Source organism: Lontra canadensis, unplaced genomic scaffold (genome assembly GCF_010015895.1).
Source record: "Lontra canadensis isolate GAN:19392208 unplaced genomic scaffold, GSC_riverotter_1.0 scaffold74, whole genome shotgun sequence".
Lineage (NCBI taxonomy): Eukaryota > Metazoa > Chordata > Mammalia > Carnivora > Mustelidae > Lontra > Lontra canadensis.
This window is the reverse complement of record NW_022631068.1, coordinates 7,452,895-7,462,765: the sequence shown is the minus strand read 5'-3', so window position 1 is coordinate 7,462,765 and position 9,871 is coordinate 7,452,895. Positions and strand designations below refer to the sequence as shown.

Genomic DNA, 9,871 nt, shown 5'->3' with positions numbered 1-9,871 from the left:
TATATGGAGGTCATAAATTTATCTGCCTAAAAATAAAAACAAAAGCAAAATAATTAAAAACATTACCAAACCTTATAAATGGTGAAGATTAGTTCTGTTCACTTAGTTCTTATTCACTTATGAGAAAAATCTAAGGTGATTAAGGTGATATTCTTGGAAAATTTGGATTTCTTCCCAACATGTGATTTTATGTTTTTGTTTTTGTTTTATTTTTACTCTCAACTCCTTTTTTTTTTTTTTTTAAGAAACTATTTTCCACCAACCTAATTTCCATTTTGTTTGCCTTTGTGGAAGAGCAGCTTAAGGCCACTAAGTGGTTGTTCCTACCCATTCAGTGGCCTGAGCAATGGGAGATACGGACCAGTGGGCTGGCTGAGCACTCCAGGCTTTAGTAGGGAACTGCTGACTAGGCACAGAGGGCCCCCTGCTCATCTTCAGACCAGTCTGTGACCTCAGGATGAATAGCAGCAAACTCAGGAGCTGGAGTCATCGACTCACCCTGAAATTCCTTCTTGGTCACAGCCTTTTCATCAGTGGCCTGCTTTTCCTTTTCAGTCTTTTCAGGATCTCTGGAAAAGTAGAGATCAGGCATGACCTCCCATGAGTGTTCATGGGAGATGGTGCCAGGCAAGCTCAGAACTTCCTGGGCCGGCATCTACCACTTTAGACCCACTGAGCGAGCTCATTTGTTGTTGCAAGGGATGGCGTTGTCCACGTAGCACAGAGGAGAGTCTGTGTTACATAGAATAATAAGGTTAGTATAAGACACCTCTCTGAGAGCCTTTGTGAGGGGATGAGAGCCATGCAGAGGCTGGTGGTCAGCCCTGGGATCAGCAACCACCAGAAGTCTTGGCTCGTGGAAGGCTGTCTAGATCTGATTAGTGAAGGTTCCAGGAGTAAAGCAGCCAGCAATAGGAGTGGTTCCAGTAGCATCAGCAAATGTCAGCACAGCTTGCTGGCCAGTATTCCTGGAAGATGTGACATTGATATCATCAGAGTTTTATATGGCAGCAATAGCACGAGCTGCCAGAAGCTTCTCCCAGCTTTTCTTCTGACTTACCGTGTAGATACCATCACTTTTCCTTTGGGACAGGATGTACTGTTCCATTTGGAAGTCAAGGTTGGGACCACCTGAATGGGTTCCTGCTGCAAGGAATTTGAAGACATCCTCCTCCTGATCATTTGTAGGCTGTCAAGGTCTTTGAACATTGTGAAAGTTTCCCTTTAAGTTTTGATGGGAACACAGAACAATGCTGTATGGATTTTCCCTGGGTTCTACAGAAAGCCTTTGCTCTTCTTACCTTTTTAAATCAGGCTGTGGCTACTGCAGTCTTGACCTTATCACCCCAAGTCTCAGACCTAGGTTCCCTTTTTATCACTCTGTGTCAGGGATATATCTTATCAAACATTGTCTTGTACTTGATTTTCTAGAACTAGTAATATTCTCTAGTCCTGCCAGTGCCATGTCCCTGCTATTTTCCCCTGGGATATTTTTGTCCCTTATTTCCAGATCACTGTCTTCCGATGTACTGACTGCTGACAATTAATCTGTGATTCTACTCTTTGTTTTCCTCTTTTAGGATTAAGCTGGCTTGGGTCTGCCTGGGAGCTAGTCTTCTTCCAGCCATGCCATCAAGAGTTTCTTTCAATACTCCAGTTGGGTGTGTTCCTGCTAGGACCTGCTCCACCGTAGGGTGGGGTTCCCGTACAAATTATGGTCATTCAGCCCAGTTCTACTGTAGTGATGCAACATTTTTGGAGGAGTAAAGAAGCATACTGAATCTGCCAGGGCTAAGTTAAGTTTTTATTAGAGATATACTTATTTCTCTTTTAAGTGACTATTGTTATAGGTGTTAATATATTTTAAGTCACCTCTCTCTTGACATTGACAAATCCAAGATTACCAAAAACTGTTCATCCTTTACTAATTGATAAATACATTTTGATCCCAGAATTGCATGGTCATTGAAATGAAATGCATGGCAGCCCTGCGAGCTAACAGCCCACTAAATGGTGAAAATTATTTGTCCATAGGACTTAGATTAAACCAAAGTCATTTGGAATACCTATTCCTTCTCCTGTGTTTTTTGGTTTCTAAGATTTTCTTATAATATCAGTAACGAATAACCTAGAAACTCAGACACATTTAACTGCTGTTAATATAAGGAAATTATTCTTGATTTAGAAGGAAATTAATTATGCACGTGGCTTGAAGGATCTCCTCTTGTTTTGTTAAGGCAAAGAGTGCCATTTAATTATTATATCTATAGCAACCACATAAGTTTCCAGAAAATTATTAGGTAAAAGAGGACTTTTGAAACTGAATTTAATTTATGTCCTGAATAAATATCATATATTTCTTGTACTTATTAGATTGTTTTAAAAATGCATAGAGCAAATACAAATTCTATTTCTAACTCTTAAGAGTTCTGTTGCACAGAAATTATGACTGAGTTTGATGTGAATCAAGGAGAATTTTAAGTGGCTTATGACATTTCAATTTGAGGGCTAACATGCATCAATAATCTCAGAGATCTGTTGAAATGTGAGGACTGAGATTGGGGGAGATGGAAAAGAAGGTTAATGAAAAGGGTCAGAACTCCTCCTTTGGAGCAAATTTTGAAATGATTTCTTTCTCATGAATAATGGAGTGAGGCTTCAAAATATATTTGAATATATATATATATATATATATATATATATATATACCTCCACCATGCTCAAGAATTGAAGTGTTTCTTTTCAAGTAAATTAATTTTGGTTTAGTTTTATGTCTTTTAAATATTTTTTTCCTCTGTGAGTCAAAGAAATTACGTAGTCATTTTTCACAGGCTCCCTAGAAGTCTCTTTAATCAAATGAATTATAAATTTATTTCCATTACTCTAAAAATGTAACAATTTTATAGATGAATACTTATAAATATTTGACATCATCTGTGAATAAAAGGGTTGGTACCTTGCTCTATTGATTAAAAATTTAATTTAATTTTATGTTAAGTTTAGCAGCACCCATTTCTTTCTGTAGGTTTTTCTGAATAATTGCAAAGAATTATACATTCATCCTCTTTTATTTGCAGAGAGTTAGTTAATAGCATAGCTACTAAAGGAAATTTAAAAGTTTTTTTAGAAAGTGAATAAAACAGATGAAAAGGAATGGAGAAAAAAGAAAAGTATATAGAATAAGGTAAAAAATACATGCTGACTATATTTATAATGTCTTGTGTGGTTGAAAGTAGAAATAGAATTAAAATACATGATAATTAACTTGAAAGCAGCATGATAATTTGTTGTGGGCCAGTCCATTCACTGAGAATAACTAACCAAGCTGGGAAAAATAAAAAGACAAAAATTAAATTTGAGAGCATATCGCAATAAATACTTATTAAATTATAATTTTGAGAGAGAAAGGAAGCTAGGCAAAGTGAGCCAGACATTTGGAAACACTTTTCCTATTGAAGTTAATTTCTAGTTTGATATGGGGGTTGGTGGAGGGTTGGTTATTGAGCTGAGAACCTAAGCAGAAATCTGAGGCTGAACATCTGAGTGTCCAAACTGTACCTGCATTATATCAGGCGACTGGTAGAATAAAAACTAGAGTTGAGTTCCTGTCATAACATACAGTCTCTATAAACATCCAGGATTTTCTACTAGAATCCAAAAGAGTAAAACTGATCCAAGGAGTAAAACTAGACTGGAGATAAACCAGTTATCACTGAAAATAAATTTGGAACACCTAATTTCTGAGAAGATTAAGGTAATCTACTCCTAACTAAGCTGCCTGACAGAATAAACTTAAACCCTATCTAGAAGGTATATATACAGATACGAATGAGCTATATAGTTTTTACCTACAAATCAATCAAACAACTCCACAGAAACATTTCCAGGTAAGGTGCAGCAATTTGCAACAGACTAATGCTCCTGTTACACCCAATAAAGCCAAATAAGTTACAAAATCATATTTTTAAAGGCATCAGAGGACTTGGGGGCAACAAGGCCTGAATGAGCTGTAAAATTCACAGAAAAAAAGTGTGTTGTGATGATTTAAGGATGACCAGCTGTTTTTGCTTTCCTTATAAAATTGACTGGTTTCTGCATGTGGGCTGATGGTCAGGCTTATCACAGACAAGATAGTCTCCACAGGTAGAAAGATACTCGAGTAGTATATTTTGCAGAAACTTGGGGCTAGAGTGGCATATGAACCTTCCAGTGGTCTCAAATTTGAAGCTAGTTCTGAGCCCTGAGGTTGCATACAAGGCTGGAAAACTAAGCCAAAAACATATATAAAGGAATTCACTATCTTGCATGCTTAGGGCAAAATAGATACTCATGGGAAGAGGTCCAGCTTCATGATAAATATAGTCTCTCTTAGATATATTTATAAAATTTGAAATTGCATGGGCTGGGAAGCTGAAAAGCTAACTTGGAAAGTCAAGAATAGCTGAGATATATTATTACAAGACTGAGAGACAAGAACCCTTAGCCCTGAAAGAATCATGCAGAGAAAATAGGGATAAACTTGCTGTAGACTGAACCTTTTTAAAAATTAATAAGTACAGCATGAGATAATAAAATAGGACTAATAATAAGGGGGGAAAAGGCAGTAAAGGCAGACCAACCAATGAACTGGATATTGGAATTCAGATGTAAACACTCAACTTGGAACATAAAAAGAAAACTGAAAAAATATAAAAGTGTAAGAGACATATGGGACAGAGGCAAGTGTATTAACATACATGCAAATCAAGTTCCACGGAGAGAATGGAGAAAAAGCAGTACTTGAAAATACAATGTCTGAGCAATAAAACAAGTGGAAGACATGAATACACAGACTCAAAAAGGGAGTCTTTAATAGATGTAGGGCTCTAACTCTGTTAGGGAAGCTGTAAATATTGTTTTTATTAGACTGTAATAAGTATAAACACAGACATAAACACACACACATAAACACCTCACTTCTACACATCATAGTAAAACTGTTGAAAACTGAAAGTGGAAATCTTGGAAGTATACAAGGAAGAAAAAATATGTTACTATCAAAGAAAGAAATATTTGTTCATGCTGACCTCTTAATAGAAACAGTGGAAAACTGTAGCAAGGATATGGCATATTTAATGTACTAAGACAAATAACAGCCAATCTAATAATCTCTACTCAGGAAAAAAAAATCCTCAAAAATAAAGGTAAGATAGAAGAAGGAAATTGGAAGCAAGTAAGCTTGTGTGTAAAGAAAGGAATTTTTCAGATTATAGTTAAGAGATAGTAATGAAAACAAGGATATGTAGGAGAAAATGAAGAGAACTAAAAAGAATAAATAAATGGGCAAATATAAGTAAATTTTGTTTAAAAATGAGCAACAATAACTGAATAAAATGAACAATATTTAATACTTTGATGAGTTTAGCCCTATGTAGAACTAAAATTCATGGCAACATAGATGTGTATGGTGCATATAATTTAATAGATGTAGGGCTCTAACTCTGTTAGGGAAGGTGTAAATATTGTTTTTATTAGACTGTAATAAGATAATTGTTGATATTACAACCCTCTGAGTAACAATTTGAAAAAGAATTAAAAAATCTGTAAACAACTTAAGTAATGTGTAAATAATTTAAAGAATTAAACAATGTGTAAACATGTTTAATAGAGTCAAAAAAAGAGATAAATGCATGATTAAATCAAAAGAGAAGGGGAAAAAAGAAACATAAACCAAATCACACAAAAGGGAATAAATAATAGGAAGATAGAAAACATAACTACATCATTGAGTATAATAAATGTAAATATGTATTATGCTCCAAGTAATTGACCCAATTTGGGTACTGCATAAAAGTACAAATTCCTCTTACATTACTGCTTACATGAGATGCATTTTAAATACAAGAATGAGACCTTTTTAAAAAATGCTATATAGAAAATCAAAAGCAATTTGGGATAACTATTATTATCACAAAATGTAGATTTTGATGCAAAAAAATTATTAGGGATAAAAAAGGAATTTCATAATTTTAAGGAATTTAAGAAGAAATGTCATAATTCTAAGTCTATGCTCTAAATTAAACACATATAAATCAAGAATTAAGTGAAGAAAAAGGATAATAGGCTCATAATCATGTTGACATTTTTTTAGCAAACATTGAAAAACTAGAAAAAGCAAACAAAATTTCTGTAAGGTTAGAAGGCTTAAACAATCTAAATAATTGACTTAATGTAATTAATTGTCATAAAACTAGTGTAAACCATAATATCATAGAATTTATTTTTTATTTTTTTTATTAAAAAAATTTTTTTTAAGTAGGCTCCACACCCAGGGTGGAGCCCGGTCCAGGATTTAAACTCATTACCTTGAGATCAAGACCTGAACTGAAATCAAGAGTCAGCTGCTTAACTGACTGAGCCACACAGGTGCCCCACAGATATCATAATATTAAGTTTATATTGAATATTTACCAAATTGACCAGATTCTTACCATAGAGGTTCAATAAATTTTAACAGTTGGGAATATTCATGGTAATTTCTCTAACCACAGTGGATCTAAGCTAAATAAAAATCGATAAAAAATAATAAATATAAAAGTATCAACTAAATGGATATTAAATGATATATTTCTAAATGATGTGAAGCAAAGAAGATATTAGCAAATATCTTAAATGAATGATATAATTAAGATACAGGTAAAAATGTGTGAATCAGCTAATATGTAGACTTAAAAACATACAGTATGAAAGAAGAAAAAGTAAATGTAAGTGATGAATCACTAAATCCTACCCCTGAAACTAATATTATACTGTATGTTAACTAGCTGGAATTTAAATAGAAACGCGAAAAAAGAAAAAAAAATGATTTGAATGTTTATATCAAAGCCTAGAGAAATCAGCAAGTAAAAATGAAATATATCGGAAGGAACAGGGATGCCTGGGTGGCTCAGCTGGTTAAGTGGCTGCCTTCAGCTCAGGTCATGATCCAGGGTCCTGGGATTGAGTCCTGTATCAGTCTCCCTGCTCAGCGGGGCACCCACTTCTCCCTCTCACTGCTGCTTCCCCTGCTTGTGCTCTCTCTCTCTCATTCTCTCTCTTTCTCTGGCAAATTAATAAATAAAATCTTTTAAAAAAATTAGAAGGAACAACATAATATAAGAAAGAAATAAAATGTTAAAAAATAACAGAAAATCATCAAAACAAATAATGAATTCTTTGAAAAAGTAAAAAAATAAGTCTTTGAAAGAGCATTTAACAGTAATAAGAGAAAAAATCAGTATCAAAAATTAAAAATTAAAGAATCACTAAAAATTGTATATAGATGGTCTTTGACTTACAAGGGCTTGACTTAAAATGTTTCAACTTTATGATAGAGTAAAAGCAATATGCATTTAGTAGAAATCATATTTTGAATTTTGATCTTTTCCCAAGCTGCATATATGATAAGATCCTCTGCATTGATTTTGGGCAGATGAAATGAGCTATAGGTCCCAGTCAGCCCCATGATCACAAGGATAAACAACTGATAGAACTGTTCTGTACCCATACAACCATTCTGCTTTTCACTTTCAGTACAGTATTCAGTAAATTACATGAGATATTCAACACTATATTACAAAATAGTTTTCATGTTTTGCCCCACTGTAAGCTATTCAGGTGTTCTGAGCATGTCAAAGTTAGGCCAGGCTAAGCTTACGATATTCAGTAGGTTAGGTTCATTAAATGCATTTCCAGCTTCATGATCTTTTCAACTTACAGTGGGTTTATTGGCTGTAACTCTATCATCATGAAGAAAATATATATGGAAGTAAAGTTAACAAATAGATATTATGAACATTTTTATTTCACTTTATTTGACAATTTGGAGAAAGTGAACTGGTTTCTTGATAAATACAACTTTACGAAGATGAAATCAGAAAATTATCTGAATTATCTGAATAATGTGAATTATCTGGTGTCAGCTGAGTAAATTAAATCATCATTGAGAAGTTTTCCATAAAGAAAGATCAGATGATTTTACCAGTTATTTATTCCAAATATTTTAAGAGAGGAATATAACTCTTTAACAAACTGTACTAGAAAATTCAAAAGAGCAAAATTTCTAAGTCTTTTTAATAAGACCAACACAAATTTACTTCTAAAACTTGGAAAAGATACAGCAAGTAAGGAAAATTTGGAACAAAATTTTCTCTTGAATATAGATGAAAAATTCCCTAATAAAATATTAGCTAATCAAATATAGTGATAAAAATGAACATTATTAACAAATAAGGTTTATAATGATGTACTGTACGGTTACTAACATAACATAATAAAAAATGGGGTTTACTTTAGGTAAGCAAAGACAATTTATCACCAGAAAGTCAAACAGTACAATTCACCATAATTGAAGAAAAAATCATATGATTATTTAATAAATATAGATAAAGCATATGAAAACATTTCTCATAAAATTCAATAAAAAAAGACTATACCTGTCACTTTTGCTTCCAGTCTTTTTTTTAACCATTTAGTTTTTCTTCTAAACAGTAAAAACACTAATAAAACTAAGTATCTAATAAAATAAAAAACTAATAAAACAAAAAACTAATAAAAATAAAATAAAATTCAGCAAAGTTGAAATGAATGCACATACATAAATTCTTACATAATACTAAATAAAAATTCAGTAAACTCAATGGAGAAATATTCAATGTAACCTTTAAGGCTAGAAACAAAACACAAATGCTCTTTAGTATCAGTTCTGTTCAGCCAGTGCTATAAAACAGGGAGGGAAAAATAGAAAGAATATGAACTGGAATAGGAATAATAAAAGAAATTCCCAAGTAAAAAATTATAAATGTTGAAGATTTTTCAGAAAAGAAATATTTAAATTAGTAAGTTAACTTACAAGATCCTTCAAACAAGTTCTCTTTAAAATAACCAATTTTATTTTTATGGGCATAAAAAGAATAAGCTGGGAAAAATGTAAATGCTTTCATATAGTAGCAAAAGATTCAACAATTACCTGAAAACAAATTTAACAAAAAATGAACTAGACATTATACTAAAAGTAAAAGAAATGAGAAAAATTCAAGGTTTAATAAATGAAGCAATAAGCAACTATGAATTTAAAGACTAATTTTTATAATGATGGCACTCCCCTTTTAAATTGATCTAGAGATTGCAAGCAATCTCAATTAAAATACTAACAGATTTGTTTGTTAATTTTTGTAGCAATTAACACATTGACTTCAGGAATTTATACATAAAAGCAAAGGGCAAAGTTCAGACAACATTCTGAAGCTAAATGAAATTTATTAACTCTACAGTAACCAGTATAAAACCCATTATAAACATACAGTAATAAAGGTAGTGTAATATTGGCACAAGAGCAGACAAACCTGCCAGTGGAAGCATTTAGAATCACTGAAAATGATTCCATTAGCATATGGCCATCTGTTTTATGAGTAGGTGATGGTACAGTAAAGAAAGGATGATCTTTGCATAAATGGATGGATTGGACGTTCGTAGGGGAAAAAAGATATGTGTACTACTATTTTACACCATTCATAAAAACTAATCCCAAAATTGCTTATCAAAAAGTAACACAGCAATTTTAGAAAATTACCTCACAGAATCTTCTTGGAGTGGACCTTTTTTTTCTTGTGAAAGTAGGTTCTAATAGAAATAACCATATAGGCAAAAAATAACTTGTACTGTTTTAAGTTTAAAAAATTTCAGATCGGGGTGCCTGGGTGGCTCAGTGGGTAAAGCCTCTGTCTTCAGCTCAGGTCATGGTCTCAGGGTCATGGGATCAAGCCCCGCATCAGGCTCTGCTCAGCGGGGAGCCTGCTTCCCTCTCACTCTCTGCCTGCCTCTCTGCCTACTTGTGATCTCTGTCAAATAAATA

At 33.1% G+C, this 9,871-nt stretch overlaps 1 pseudogene; it reads right to left on the bottom strand.

Annotated features, from left to right (window-relative positions):
- Positions 1–259: 259 nt before the first annotated feature.
- LOC116881455 overlaps positions 260–9,871 on the bottom strand; it is a 49,830-nt pseudogene continuing 40,218 nt past the window's right edge.